The 16,963-nt window shown below is 33.4% G+C and overlaps 1 long non-coding RNA gene across 1 annotated transcript; it reads left to right on the top strand.

The window, feature by feature from the left end:
* Nucleotides 1-12,796: 12,796 nt before the first annotated feature.
* Nucleotides 12,797-13,255, top strand: LOC120216848. Its single transcript, XR_005525091.1, has 3 exons — nucleotides 12,797-12,841; nucleotides 12,905-13,031; nucleotides 13,140-13,255. It is a non-coding gene; the product is annotated as an uncharacterized LOC120216848 (long non-coding RNA).
* The last annotated feature ends 3,708 nt before the right edge of the window (nucleotides 13,256-16,963 follow it).

Raw genomic sequence — 16,963 nt, 5'->3', positions numbered from 1 at the left:
CAAAACATTACTCAAAATATTTCAAAAATCATTTTTAATTCTTACTTAAGTGTAAAATTAAGTTTTAATCTTAAAACAATTTCAAAATAATATTTCAAAGTATTTCGAACCATTTCAAAGCCAAAAATTCCAGATTGCTCAGAGGGAACCGATTCCCCCCCAAGGGGGTACCGATTCCCCCCTGAATGGTTTGGCTCCGAGATTTCCAGAATGCTCGGAGGGAACCGATTCCCCCATAGGGGGTACCGATTCCCCCCTATTCAACGGTCGAAATATTTGAATTTTACACTTAGGGAACCGATTCCCCATAGGGGGTACCGATTCCCCCCACGCTCCAAACTGTTTTATTAATTGTTTTCACACTAAAACGGCTATATGATCTTCACTAATCATCCCCAACGTTCAGAAGAGATTCAAGGTGTATTTAAACAAGTTCTGAAGCCCTTGATCAACAAGAAATCATAGAGAAACAAGAGAGAAAGCATCAAACACCAAGTTTGTGCAAATCAAGCCAATTTTCCTTTCAATATTCATTTTGCTTTCAAGAACACCATTTGTGCTCATTTGTAATTATCTTTGAGTGTTCTTTTCTTGTTCTAGAATTGTGCAAACATCTTACCTTGTGAGGTTTTCTTGTAAGTTTGCAAATTTGTAATCTTCTCTTTGGGAAAAAGAGTGTTCTCAAGAGTTGGAGTATACTCTTGAGGGATTTTGTAAGGTTATCTCTTTGGCCTCAAAAGAAAGAACAAATTAGTGAATTTGTTGGAAAATCCTTAGTGTGGATAGCTAAGGTAGTGGACGTAGACTTTGTTTGAGAAAGTCGAACCACTATAAATCGCTGTGCAATTACTTTCAATTTTTCTGCAAAAGCTTCCACGAAATTTTTAATTGCCAATTCACCCCCCCTCTTGGCCGATTCTGTCGATCGATTAACTCAACAATTGGTATCAGAGCCTAACTCATTTGAAGGTTTAATCACCTCTTGAGTCGATTCGGGAAGAGTTATATCGATTATTAAAGTCATCAATGGCCTCCGCTTCAAACTTCGACTCCGGTCTCGATTCGATGCCCGTCAACAAGCCTCCTTTCTTCAATGGAGCTAAATATGCCTATTGGAAGAATAGAATGATGTACTTCATTCAAGCAAGTGACATGGGAGCATGACATGCTGTACAAGAAGGATACATCAAACCTCTCACTCATCCAAGGTTGTGGAGTGAAGGAGAGACAAGAATGTTCCAGCTCAACTCCAAAGCCATCCATATTATTTTTTGTGCTCTTGGACCAGATGAATACGGAAGAGTTTCATCGTGTACAACCGCCAAAGAAATATGGGACAAGCTTCAAGTCACACATGAAGGTACAGATGAGGTAAAGAAATCAAAAATTAGTATTCTAACACATAGCTATGAAAATTTCAGGATGAAACCAAATGAAGACATCAAAGCTATGACGGATAGATTTTCAACGATTGTCAATGGTCTCAAATCATATGGAGAGATCATCTCAAATGAAAAGCTTGTGAGGAAGTTAGTCTACTCCCTCCCAAAATCATGGCAATCAAAGAAGACAGCAATCATCAAGTCTAAGGACCTATCGTCCTTAACTCTTGAAGAACTTATCGGTTCACTCCTCACTCATGAGATGATGCTTGAAGATGAGGTGGACCTTGATAAAGTTGAAGAGACACCAAAGGAAAAGGAGAAGAAGAAAAATATTGGAGTTGCTCTCAAATCCACAAAAGATGAGAGTGATTCTAATAATGATGATGATGACGAGGAAATGGCATTGTTTGCCAAACGGTTCAGAAAAATGATGAGACCTTACCAAGGAAGAAAATTCAAACGAAACGAAGGCCTCAAAAATGAACCAAAAGAGAAGGACCCAATCATTTTCTATGAATGCAAAAAGCTGGGGCATGTCAAATATGATTGCCCACAATTGAAGAAAAAGGGTCAATCAAAGAATAAGCACAAGGCTCATGTGGCTACATGGAGCGATGAAGAAAGTTCCGATGAAGAGGAACAAGAAGTAGCAAACTTGTGCTTGATGGTATTCGGGGAAGATTCTAAGGTAACCTCTAACTCATCCGATTTTGATGATTTATCTTATGATGAGTTATTTGAGGAGTACAATGGGTTGGCTTCGGATTATGAGAAATTGTTTTTAAAATATAAAAATGATGTTTCAAAATTGAAAATGAAAACAAACTCATATCCAAAACCAACAACGATCTTGAAAGTAAAATCAAAGATTTGCAAATCAAACTAGAAGAGTTTGAAAAGAAAAATTTAGATTTGCAAAATTTACTTTCAAAGATCAATGATGATCATCAAAAGAAAATTGATGATCTTAAAACTTCTTTTGATAAAGTTGGAACAAAACATTTTGAAAAAGGTGGAAATTCAAAATCCAACTTTGTTAGAAAAAGTTTTAGAAACTACAATCATAGAGGTCCCCAAAGAACCTCTAATGGAAAAATCATTAGAAGTATGTGGGTTCCTAAAGAACTCATTACTACTAAAGATAAAAATATCCTACACAAATGGATACCTAAGGGGACTAGGATTTTGGAAACTAATGAATATGGACCCAAAAGAATTTGGGTACCAAAAATCAAAAATTAATCTATGTTTGTAGGGAAAGGAGCATTGCTACAAGGCACGGGAAACAAATTCAAATTCATGGTACCTTGATAGTGGATGCTCAAGACATAAGACTGGAGACAAAAGCCGGTTCATTGAGCTTAACGCCAAAAATGGAGGAGAAGTGACTTTTGGAGACAATTCAAAAGGTCACATTGAAGGTATTGGTACAATAGGTAATACCTCTTCCATACAAATTAAGAATGTTTTATATGTGAATGCATTAAAGCATAATCTATTGAGTATTAGTCAATTATGCGATAAAGGATTCAATTTCTTATTTGAAATTAATGGTTGTAAAGTCATTGACATTGCATCTAATCGGATTATGCTTGTTGGTCATAGAATAGGAAACATTTACATGGTGCATTTAGATTCTATTGATATGACTAATTTATGCCTAGTTGCTAAGGATGAGCATGATAGTTGGTTATGGCATAGGAGACTAGGTCACGCTAGTATGAGTGTTTTGCAACGGTTAATTCAAGGAGACTTAGTAAGAGGGTTGCCTAAGCTTAAATTTGATAATGATAAAATCTGTGATGCTTGTGCTAAAGGAAAACAAAAATGAGTTTCTTTTAAATCTATTAATGATGTATCAACTAGTAGAGTATTACAATTGATCCATTTAGATCTTTTTGGGCCAACTAGAACTACTAGCTTGGGAGGAAAACAATATGCATTTGTCTTGGTAGATGACTATTCTAGATACACTTGGGTTCTATTCTTAAGTACTAAAGATGAAGCATTAGAAAATTTCATCACATTTTCAAAAATAATCCAAAATGAAAAAGGTTACTCTATCACTAGTGTTAGAAGTGATCATGGAACCGAATTTGAAAATCTTGGATTTATTGAGTTTTGTAATTCTAATGGTATTAGCCATAATTTTTCAGCACCTAGAACCCCTCAACAGAATGGAGTTGTTGAGAGGAAAAATCGAACTTTAGAAGAAATGACTAGAACCATGCTTTGTGAAAATAATTTGCCAAAATATTTTTGGGCGGAAGCCACAAATACCGCTTGTTATGTTGTAAATCGAGTAATGATTAGGCCAATTTTAAAGAAAACTCCATATGAAATTCTCAAAAATAAAAAGCCTAACATTAGCTATTTTCATCCTTTTGGATGTAAATGTTTTGTTTTAAACAACGGTAAAGAAAACCTTGGCAAATTTGATACTAAAAGAGATGAAGGAATTTTTCTGGGTTATTCCTTAAATTCTAAAGCTTATCATGTATTTAATAAAAGAACTTTAGTTGTAGAAGAGTCTATACATGTTGTTTTCGATGATAATCCCCTTCCGAGGAATGATTCTTCTGTTAATGATGATGTAGGTATTGTACAAGCAAATGACGTTAGACATGACGTTGGAGAATCATCATCAAAGGAAGAAACAAAAGATGAGGAAACTCATGATCCCCTCGAGAATCCAACCAGTGAAGAAAGGGAAGTATCTTTTCCAAGAGAGTACAACTATGTCAAGGATGGTGAAATTATAGGTGATCCATCAAAAGGGGTAACTACTCGATCTTCTCTTAGAAATATCTGTAATTATGTTGCATTTATTTCATGCATAGAGCCTAACAACATCAAAGAAGCATTAAAAGATGAACATTGGATTATGGCTATGAAAAAAGAATTAAATCAATTTGAGAGAAGTAAAGTATGGACATTAGTTGAAAGGCCTAGTAATAAATCTACTGTAGGTACTAGATGGGTTTTTAGAAATAAACTTGATGAAAGTGGTAATATAGTGAGGAACAAGGATAGACTTGTTGCTCAAGGCTATACTGAAGAAGAGGGCATAGACTATGATGAAACATACGCTCCCGTAGCTAGGATGGAAGCAATTAGAATGTTATTAGCATTTACATGTTTCAATGAATTTAAATTATATCAAATGGATGTTAAAAGTGCATTTTTAAATGGTTTTATAAAAGAAGAAGTGTACGTGGAACAACCTCCAGGTTTTGAAGATTCAAATTTTCCGGATCATATTTTAAAATTGACAAAAGCTCTTTATGGTTTAAAACAAGCTCCTAGAGCTTGGTATGAAAGATTGTCAAATTTTTTAATTGAAAAAGGTTTTTTAAAAGGAAAGGTTGACACTACATTGTTTTTAAAGAGAAAAGGTAAAGATTTATTAGTAGTTCAAATTTATGTTGATGATATAATATTTGGTTCTACTAATGATGTTCTTTACCAAGAATTTTCTAAGCTAATGCAAAGTGAGTGTGAGATGAGCATGATGGGGGAGCTCTCATTTTTCTTGGGACTCCAAATCAAGCAAAGAAAAGATGGCATCTTCATTAATCAAGCTAAGTACGTCAAAGATATGCTCAAGAAGTTTGGACTGGAAAATGGGAAACCTCATAACACTCCAATGAGCTCTTCAACAAAGCTTGACTTAGATGAAGGAGGTAAATGTGTAGATGTTAAATTATATAGGTCAATGATTGGCTCTTTGCTTTATCTAACCGCAAGTAGACCGGATATTATGTTTAGTGTTTGCTTGTGTGCTAGGTTTCAATCATGTCCTAAAGAATCACATTTACTAGCTGTTAAGAGAATCTTTAGATACCTTAAGGACACTCCTAGTTTAGGACTTTGGTATCCTAGAGACACTAGCTTTAGCTTGCATGCCTTTTCTGATGCGGATTATGGAGGATGCAAATTAGATAGGAAAAGCACCTCCGGTACTTGTCAATTCCTTGGAAATATGCTGATTTCTTGGTTTTCAAAGAAACAAAATTGTGTTGCATTATCTACCACTGAAGCGGAATACATTTCAGCCGGTAGTTGTTGTGCACAAGTTTTATGGATGAAACAACAACTTTTTGATTATGGAATTGAAGTAGGTACCATTCCTATCAAGTGTGACTATACTAGTGCTATTTGTCTCACTAAAAATCCCATCCAACACTCTAGAACTAAGCACATTGAAATAAGACATCACTTCATTAGAGACCATGTCACTAAGGAAGATGTAGTTCTAGAATATGTTGATACTTTGCATCAATTAGCGGATATCTTTACAAAACCCTTAGACAAGGAAAGGTTTTGGACACTTAGAAGAGAATTAGGTTTAACTAACCTATCTTCACTTAGTGTTTAAAATAATTTAGCACTTTTAATAATTACTGAAAAATGCTTAAAATAATAATTTTTGATTGCATTCTTGCTATTAGTTAGGGGGAGTTTATGATTCTTAGTGAAAATTAATTTTATGTTCAAATAATGTTTAAAGATTAATTTAATTGTTTGAACATAATTATTTTTCAATATATGAGTTGCCTATACCACTAGAGAAGATTAATTTAGCATTTTATGTGCTTAAAAGTCGGATTTTAGCATTTTGGTGCAGAGGGAATCGATCCCCCCATGAGGGAACCGATTCCCGGGAATCGGTTCCCCCCCACAGGGGAATCGATACCCCCTGGGGTTCTGTTAAAATCGGGCAAGAACACCCAAAACCCCAAAACCTATTCCGCCGTTTCTCTCCCTCAAACACTCAAATCTCCATTCTTGCCTCAAATCATTGATTTTAATCGGAAATCACTTCAAATATCATCTCCTAAACTTGCAATCATCATTAAAATCGTGCAAACAACATCTAAATCCCCTCAATCTTCATCTTTCAAGGTAAATTTTTCTAAACTCTCTATTTCATTGATTTTGAACATAGGATTAGTTTTAATTAATTCTAGGTTGAAATAATGATCGGGCATTGATTGTTTAGTGATTAGAAACTAGATGTTACAACTAATTTCATCAAAAACACAAAAATTTTCCAAAAATTTTAAATTTTCGAAATTAAAAAAAATAAAAAAAATATTGTTGTTTTTTTCAAATTATTGTGTTTTGTTTAAATTATGTTATTGTTATGAAAACTATACATATATTATTTCTCAAAACCATATTTTTTAAAAAAAGTTTTTCAAAAACTTTGCCCATTAGGATTGATTTAGAGAACCTTGAAATATTGAGGACTCAATTGAGTTTTGGGATTAATTGAATTACATACATTTGTTTTTAAAATTGCAGGTTATCCAATCTATTCCGATTTCCTTCACCATGTCTAATCCTAAAAGTGCTAGGTCTTTATCTAGTCATTCACACCGACAACCAAATCCACCTCCAAATCCTCCACCTATTCCAATTTCTAATCCTAATCCTATTGATCCTAATTTGACTATCCAAAATTCGTGTTTCAATCATCCTGGTCCTAGAAATCATCGTTTTTGGTATTATCAATATTTCGACTCTTACAAAATCCGGGAAGAACGTATTCCTTCTCGTCAAGCTATGTTAGCTATCAATTTTAAATATCTTCCTCTTTTACAAGAGTGGAAATTTGATAAACTCTTTGACTTTGAACCCATCGTTTACCATCAACTTGTTCGTATTTTCTATTCTAATGTCGTTTATGTTAAAGACCAAACTGAAACCGAAACCATAGGAATTCGTTCCTACCTTCTAGGACAATTCTTATATATTGACTCGGCTTACATAGCCAATACATTCGGATTAGATAATGAAGGGATTTCAAATGAAAAACAAGTTTTAGGATCTCGTTATAAAAGAAGGGATAGTGCAAGTGTCCTAGACCTTCATGAACGTTTTCTTCATCTAATAATTTCTTGGTGGTTTCGACCATCTGGAGGTCGTTATTCTACTCTTAGAGCCTTAGATCTTTGGTGGTTACATTGTTTCGAAAACAATATTAAAATCAACCTACCTCAGATTATTTTTGCTGAAATTGTTGAAACCGTAAATCTTGTTCCTAATAAAAAACTTTGTTCATCTCTTGTTTACGGTTGTATTTTGAGTAATCTGTTTTCCAAAGCTGGGCTTAGAGTCGGTCTAGATGTCGTTTTTCCTCTTAAGAAACAAATTAACCTTCTTTCCTTAACGAGAGTGGGATGGATTAAGGATAAGGAAACCGGGGAATGGGTTCGATCTTCTGCAACTACTCCGGGAGCTAGTTCTTCACAAGCTCCACCCGAAGCTGACGAAGATCTCGAGCTTGAGCAACTAATGCGAGACATCGATGAAGCTGAAGCTGAACCTGAGCAGGCCGAGGAGCAGCCCGAAGAGCAAGCACAACAATCGACTCAAATGCCTCCATATTTTCAATCTTTTATGGAGATATTTGATTACCGATATGCGACCATGGATTCACGCTTTATTTCTATAGAGTCCCATTTATCCACAATGGGAGCTCAACAATTAGAAATTCTTCAGGAAATGCGTGCAAATAATGAAGCAACCAACGCACGTATTAATGACCTCACTAACGAAATGGCCGCTATGTGAGCTCGTTTTCCTCCTCCTGATCCGGATATATGATTAAATGTTTTACTTTGTTTTCTAAACTTATTGTTTTAACATTTTGAATATTTTGGGATGTTTGAATTTGAGGATTGTGAATTTGTTTGGATTTATGGATGGTTTGAACTTATATGTTTGGTGTGATTTATTTATTATTGCATCATTTACATCATTATTAGCAATATGACCAATTTTGTCATGTCACATTATTTATGAATATTGATTACGGAACTAATGGCTAACGTTTCTCTTAATTGTGATCTTAGCAGCTTATGCATACATATACCTAATCAATTGGCTTAATATTTTTCACGTTTATTTAAATCTTTTTGATTTAACAAAAAGGGGGAGAAGTGTGTTTTAAGTGTGTTTTTAAAATGATAAATGGGAGAAGTGTTAAAGTAAGGGGGAGTAATTTCAAAACTTGATTTCAAAATCTTAAAATTACTAAAATGTTTTGTTATATCAAAAAGGGGGAGATTGTTGAAAACATTTTGATATTTCGATATAACAAATTAAGTTAAATGAATTTTAAGATTTTCCAAAATGATTTTCTACGTATATTCGATATAATTATTCGAATATCAAAACATTACTCAAAATATTTCAAAAATCATTTTTAATTCTTACTTAAGTGTAAAATTAAGTTTTAATCTTAAAACAATTTCAAAATAATCTTTCAAAGTATTTCGAACCATTTCAAAGCCAAAAATTCCATATTGCTCAGAGGGAACCGATTCCCCCCTGAATGGTTTGGCTCCGAGATTTCCAGAATACTCGGAGGGAACCGATTCCCCCATAGGGGGTACCGATTCCCCCCTGTTCAACGGTCGAAATATTTGAATTTTAAACTTAGGGAACCGATTCCCCATAGGGGTACCGATTCCCCCCACGCTCCAAACTGTTTTATTAATTGTTTTCACACTAAAACGGCTATATGATCTTCACTAATCATCCCCAACGTTCAAAAGAGATTCAAGGTGTATTTAAACAAGTTCTGAAGCCATTGATCAACAAGAAATCATAGAGAAACAAGAGAGAAAGCATCAAACACCAAGTTTGTGCAAATCAAGCCAATTTTCCTTTCAATATTCATTTTGCTTTCAAGAACACCATTTGTGCTCATTTGTAATTATCTTTGAGTGTTCTTTTCTTGTTCTAGAATTGTACAAACATCTTACCTTGTGAGGTTTTCTTGTAAGTTTGCAAATTTGTAATCTTCTCTTTGGGAAAAAGATTGTTCTCAAGAGTTGGGGTATACTCTTGAGGGATTTTGTAAGGTTATCTCTTTGGCCTCAAAAGAAAGAACAAATTAGTGAATTTGTTGGAAAATCCTTAGTGTGTATAGCTAAGGTAGTGGACGTAGACTTTGTTTGAGAAAGTCGAACCACTATAAATCGTTGTGCAATTACTTTCAATTTTTCTGCAAAAGCTTCCACGAAATTTTTAATTGCCAATTCACCCCCCTCTTGGCCGATTCCGTCGATCGATTAACTCAACAGTAAGTCCTAATGGACCCAATGTGCTCCCTTAAGTTGTCTCTTATGCTCAATGGGCTTAGGGTAAGTCCTTATGAATGTAGTTATGGAGGACTACATATCAGTGTTCATTTAGAGGGCATTATTGTGATTTTAAAAATTTATTTTACTAAAATGACCTATTACTATTTTAAAATTATTTTTACACTATTATTTGATACTGTTGGAACATACTAGATTCCCAACATTTTCTCCTGAATCTTTCTCTCTGAATGTTTCCTTTGGATTGTAAACATTCTGAATCTTACCTGGAAACCACTTACTAGATTTTCCAACTCATTAAAAGGACCTGTAAATGTCTGGTTTACTAAGGAAATTTCATGATTTACCATACATCTATTTTACCTTTAGCATCATATGGTAGTTCTATATTATTAAGCTTCCCAAAAAGCTCACTCTATTACTTACCATTTCATGTTAAAGAATCAATCATGTGTAATCATGGACATCAGTAATGGGATCTCTTTTGGCGTCACTTGCAGGGTACAATACATATTTAATTAGGGGCATGTAGGTCATTTATATATATATATTAGAGTTAAAAATTGGTTCTGATACTAAATATTAATGGATTCTATTTTTAATATATGTATGATTTTCTAGACTTATGTTTTTATTTATAAATTGTTTCACATTTTTTAAATGGATTAACAAAATTTTTATTTTTTATTGGATTTTTACTGTGGGCCGCTCCGGTGGCCTTAATGTGACATATCGAATCGGATCGAGTCTCTCGTATCAGTTTGAAGGTGTTACAAAACTACACAAATAGTCACTTTTTCATTTAAGTTTTATAAACTTATGTCACTGGATTAAGAAAAAACATAATATATGATCACTTTCGTTTCGTTTTAATTAAGATGTGGTCATTGTGACGTTAACTTTTGTTAGTTTGATGATGTGGTCGTTAGTAAAAGGGTTTAATTTTTATTTTAATCCATGAATTTTAGACAAAAGTTCCAATAATATATTATATTTAATTAAGATACGGTCACTGAGACGTTAACTTTCGTTACTTTGATGGCTTGGTCGCTCATTAGTATTTTATCTAAAAGGTTATTAGAATTTAAATTCAAAGTTATTTAAGGATAAATTTATAATTTTTTAATATACATTTCGTCTTTCCCGACCAAGTCATCAACCTATTTCCAAGCTGTTGCTAGTATACGAGTACTTGGAAAATAATAGAAGTTAATTTATTGTTAGTTTTAATTAACAAAGGAATAGAAGTTAATTTATTTTTAGTTTGATTTTTCTTCGATCATCTTTCTGAATAGTAATCAAATGCATGCAGGTACAAATTAATTTTAAACCTGTTTTAGTACATATAAATAATATTAAAAGGGGAAACCCCAATTCAATCAAGTTGTGAGAGAATAATGAAAAACCACTTGCCATTGGGTTTTTGACAAAATTTGATAGGCAATGGGTGGGCCCCTCCAACTAGGATGGAGTTGGACCAACTTTCAAATTTGTTAAATGAAAGTCGAGATCAAGATTAAGAAAATTACTTTATTTATCAACTTTTAAAACAATATATATTTTGTTACATTATAAATTAAAAGAAAAATATAAATATGTAGGGATGATAAAAAAATTAGAACCCGACGGGGAAAATCGAAAATCGAATTAAATGGGGGCGGGAAAAAATCGTTTATGCTAAACGGGGACGGGAAAAATCGTTTATGCTAAACGGGGACGGGGACGGGTTTGGTAATCCCGCCCCGATTACCCGGCCAGATAGCCGACCCGATAAATATTAAAAATAATTATTATATATATATATAATATTAATAAATTTAATTTAAATTAAAAATATATATAATATTTATATATTTAATTTAAATATATATATATACCCGGCCCGATACCTGACCCGATACCCGTTTAAATAACCGTTTATGCTAAAAGGGGATACACGTTTCTCTGCGATTTTCCCCGATACTCTGTTTAAATTCCCGTGATTTTTTAAATGGGGACGGGTATGAATTTTTTAAATGGAGACAATGACGGAAACCAATACTCCGCCCGAACCCGACCCGTTGCTATCCCTATAAATATGTTGAACGTCAATCTACAAGATAGCAATAAATTTTCATGCGTTTGGGAACTAAAGTTTCTTCTTTTGGGTACAAAGTAAATTTAGTTCATTTTATTAATGAAAATTAAGGAGAAGGGGAAAAAGAAACAAAGCTGTCATGAAAAAGGTTGTCACGGTTAACAAAGTACGATATCAAATAGGTAAAATATCCTGCCCTTTAATCAATCCCCACCGTCCATGGACCTCACCTTATCTATTGTTACCCCACACTTTGATTATAAAACACATCTATTTTTTTAGTCAAAATCTATTTTTATTCCTTCTATCAGTCTTTTATTCATTTATTTATTCTTACGCAAAATAAAAATATATATGAATAAACAGGTACATGTACATGATACACAAATAACACGACTAGCAAAAGCATTAAACAGTAGAAACTTGTATAAATAACAGGTTTCTAGAAAGCTGTTGGGCCTTAGTCTTGTTCGCAGAGATCTTCTCGCCTTCCTTTCATTTCTTTTCTCTCTGTTTTATTTTCTTTTTCTCTTCAGCCTTTCCCTTCATGGAAATATATTCTAAGGATTTGTGTTGCAGTTCTCACAAAGACATACTCCTAAGCTACGTTTTTAAAGTCTTGTTTTGACGTTTATATATAGGTTTGGCTTGGTTTCCGCTTGTAAGGTTTGTTGTCGGTTATTATATAATTTGTCGACGAGACAAAGACTTTTGTTTTGGGTTTTGGTGCCGGGATTGTGTTTTTGGGTTTTTTTAGTTGAAGAATGGCAAATGGAGAAGAGAAGAACAATGATTTCTATGCTGTTTTGGGTGTGAATAAGGAATGCACTCAAACAGAGCTCAGGCAGGGCTGCTTATAAGAAACTTGCCCTGGTTAGATTTTTAGCATTTGATTTGAATTTGTTTATTTTGTGGTGTTAATAATTTATACTCTGAACGCGCTCTGAATTCAGTTAAAACTCTTGCTTTCTATGAATCCAAAGTTGATAAACTGATGCTGTAAAAATTATGGGTCTTTTTATTGGGTTTTCTGTAAGAAGGCAATAAATCTAGATGTTGTTAACTATCGAGGAACTTTTCTTTGAATATCATCTGGCTGCGATGATATTTTTTTGCCTTTCTTCCTCACTTTTGTTTAATTAATAAATTATTGGATTCAGCTTCACGAGATGACGTTGTTCACTTGACTTTTTCTACAGTTGTCTGACGCAAACAAGAGATTCCAGTACGACGTAGGATTCTATGACACTGATGATGACGAAAATGTATCTTTGCTTTGCTGTTCTCCACACCCTCTCGCCTTTATATATTAAATTCAAGTTATGTAGGTTAGGTTTATGCAAAGCAAGCAGACAAAAATGAATAAATATTTGTTTTTATGGAATGGTTTGATTTTAGGGCATGGGAGACTTTCTGAACGAAATAACTGATATGATGGTGCAGACAAAATCTAATGTAAAGTCTTCTTTCACTGTTTTCTGGATTCAGTTTTGATTCGATTTTAGTAAGATATATATTTGATACGACGTTTTTTTTTCTTCTCATGTAAACGTGAACGTGTAGGAAAACGGAGAAGAAAGCTTAGAGGAATTACAGGACTTGTTTGAAGAAATGTTCCAAGCTGACATTGATTCATTTGTCTTCGTTTGGGTCATACGGTGAGAGTTCCAAGAGGAATTCCTCTTATATGAGTTCGGGGGACAGTAGTATGCCTGAAAGCTTCGATGCACAACTCGATGGTTTCTTTCTCGGGGTAAGTCGGAGCTCCTCTGAGATGATATTGGGCTAAGGCATTATTTCAAGTAGCCGTAAAATTCTCATGAAAGCCGTTGTTTCCGTTTGATGTTTCGAAGACAGATAGACCACAAGAAAGATGTCAGGCAACAGAGAAGAGCAAGAGCCGGAGCCGGAGCCAGAGAATTTTTAAAATTCAGTGCGAAATATAATAAACATTTTTAAAATTCAAATAATTTTAAAATTGGAAAAGACAAAATGGTCTTAGGTCAAGGAAGCTGTTTGTGAGAGAAAAATGTAAAATAATATTCTATTTAAAAGAATGCAACTAGTACTAATGTGTCTAATAGGATATGTTACATCCTACGCATCTCTAAACAATTTTCTTTTTGTTATCATCGTTGGCAATCATAAAAATGAAAATGTATTAAACTTTAACTTAATTTATCGAATACTTTTATAAATTATGTCTAATATAATTAGAAGTTGAATTAGAGTACATGATATTAAAAGTAGACATAAATCAAATGGAATTTATATTAAATTAAACTTATGATGATATTAATATATATTTCATTTTTCAATTTCAATCCAATTTAAAATGTAAACTTCAATATTTTTTGGTCGAAAATTGTGTTCCATTTGATGTACTAGTTTATTTTAAGAGTTTAAAAACAACAGTTTTTGAATTCATGTGTGCGTATGAGAGTGACACTGTGACAGCTTAGTAAATTCAAAGTTCAAACTATTATGGCAAGATGAAGACATTAGCCATTGGATAAAGTTATGGAAAATATGGGAGGAACTAGTTGTTGTTAAAGAAAGGTAAATTCGACAAGTTGTTGAGTAACTATATGTAACACTCATCTCATGTATACATTTTCGTACACGAGATACGTATGTCACATCACTTTTAAAATATTTTGTCATTTGAAAAATCGTAGAATTTTGTTTCAATTTTTAACAAACTCAAAATATGATATTCATATAAGAAAAAAAACTAAAACTATTAATTTAAATACATTACAACATATTTAATTTAGTTATATTACATGCCAACTAAGTTTTCAAAAGGAATAAGATTTTCTTAACGTTACTCACGGGTCAACCTTAATTGATGATCGTTGCTGCTACGGCTGCACTCCTTATGCAACTAATATTTGCCTTTGCCTTTACTTACACGTGAAATCAACACATGTTAAGTAATTACTTAGTGAGACATAATACTGCAAAGATATCAAACTTTATACATAAATATCTTATAAAATATTGAATGACGATTTAAATTGCAAACTCCATAAGGAGCAGATAAGCCCTTCTCAACTACAACATAATTCTTTCAATAAGTTATCTAAATTATTCTTAGTAGGCCCAACCTATCTATCCTTCTATATATGTTTCCCCCAATTATTCTTTATTTGCACGGTGTACGTTAAATTAGAACGTACTATACATGTATTGCACCAAAGTGCCAATTGATCATGTATCTTTTATAATCATTATAGGCAGCATCTTAACTACTGTTAACACACCATTTTGTATCTTCATTTGGGCATCCTTTCATACCCTTTATGTACTATTTACGTTTTTCTTTTATGACATCCATTCATACCAATTATGCATTGTTGTACATTTTATATCTATATGACATCCTTTCATACCACTTATACACCGTTTATAACCAAATAAATTATAATTCCTTTAATATTTTACCCAAAGGCATTTAATTTTTCATCTAACTTAAATGATTGACACTCTTCTTTCAAATGCACAGCTAGGTCATGTATCTTTTACTGAAAGGTCTTTAACCGTTCATCTAATTGTCATAATTGACACCTTTCTACCAAATGCACAGCTAGGCCATGTATCTTTTACTCAACGGTCTTTAATCGTTCATCTAACTGGCATAATTGACACCTTTCTGCCAAATGCACAACTAGGCCATGTATCTTTTACTCAACGGTCTTTAATCGTTCATCTAACTGGCATAATTGACACCTTTCTGCCAAATACACAGCTAGGCCATATATTTCTTACTCAACGGTCTTTAACAGTTCATCTAACTGACATAATTGACACCTTTCTGCCAAATGCACAGTTAGGCCTCAAAGGCACTTAGCCTTTTATCTAACTGGCATAATTGACACCTTTCTGTCAAAAGCACAATTATGCCTCAAAGGTACTTAGCCTTTCATCTAACTGGAATAATTGACACATTTCTATCAAATGCACAGTTAGGCCTCAAAGGCACTTAGTCTTTCATCTAACTGGCATAATTGGCACATTTCTGTCAAATGCACAGTTAGGCCTCAAAGGCACTTATCCTTTCATCTAACTGGCATAATTGACATCTTTCTGTCAAATGCACAGTTAGGCCATGTAATCTTTTATTTAGACCACTTTCTACTATATAATTATTCATAATATCAATTAACTCTTTCAATCATTATACATTCTATGGTTGATACCTATAGTGCCCATGTAATAATCCCAAATCTTACTATAATTTACGTGGACTACTCACCTATTACCAATACGAAAATTCACCTTCTTATTATGAACTTTTGATAATTTCACATATATTTCCTATACGGAAATTAATACACTTAGTAACGATTTCTTAGTTTGCACACATAGTGCCCATACAAAAATTCATACACTTAATATGAATATCTTAGTTTTGAACACATAGTTCCCATATGGAAATTCATACACTTAGTATCAATTTATTAGCTTTGCACACATAGTGCTCATACGAAAATTCATACACTTAGTATGAATCTCTTAAGTTTTTGCACGCTTAGTGCCATTTGGTAATCAACATACTTACATTAATAAATCATACAACTATGACTACCATAACATATATGTACATAATTAAATGCACACACCTAGATTGTCTCGCTATTATATCCAAAATACAAAGTTGATCACTCCAGTACTTTGCCTTTGTCTTTAGTTTTGCTTGACTCGGGAGCTTGATTTCGATCTACTCAAGCATCCAACAACGATACGTACAATCAATTGCTAGTATATTTCCTAACAATTATACTCAAAGGTTATTCAAGAGTATATATTATTAACCTTCTATAACAATATCAACCTATTTTTAACATTTCACAAGTATCGATACCCCTATCATGGTATGGATACTACTATGCTACGGTATCGATTAACATGAGCAATAGGTTTTAGCTGCTAATTAAAACCTAATCCACCTTAAAGATAAGGATAAAATTTCAACTACTAAAAGGAGTAGAACTTAATCGATAAGTTTTATGCTACTGTTCAAGTCGAGAGGTATTATCGTGGCATTTTCATCTGCTAGGTTCCTTGACCAGATATAGCATAGGGAGTTAGTAAATTTTGGTGAGCAAGTAAGTCATAGAAGTTTAGACCATTCTAGAAAACAAAGCTTAGGATTCCTTAATGACCCCACAATCATTCTCATTGCAGCTTATTTGTGTGAGGATTGTCAAGTTATCCCTTTTAATCTCGGATTCTCAATTGTTTTTGTTTTAGTAATTTCAATATATTACACTTCATACATCTCGATTCGCCATAGCATTTCCACCTGCTAAATTTCCACACCACCATTGAAATCTCATATGCACACATTTCACTTTGCCATTACATTATCATTTGATCATACC

This window comes from Hibiscus syriacus, unplaced genomic scaffold, assembly GCF_006381635.1.
Source record: "Hibiscus syriacus cultivar Baekdansim isolate YM2019G1 unplaced genomic scaffold, ASM638163v2 tig00110174_pilon, whole genome shotgun sequence".
NCBI lineage: Eukaryota > Viridiplantae > Streptophyta > Magnoliopsida > Malvales > Malvaceae > Hibiscus > Hibiscus syriacus.
The sequence above is the reverse complement of the archived record's forward strand: the minus strand, read 5'-3'. Positions and strand labels throughout refer to the sequence as shown.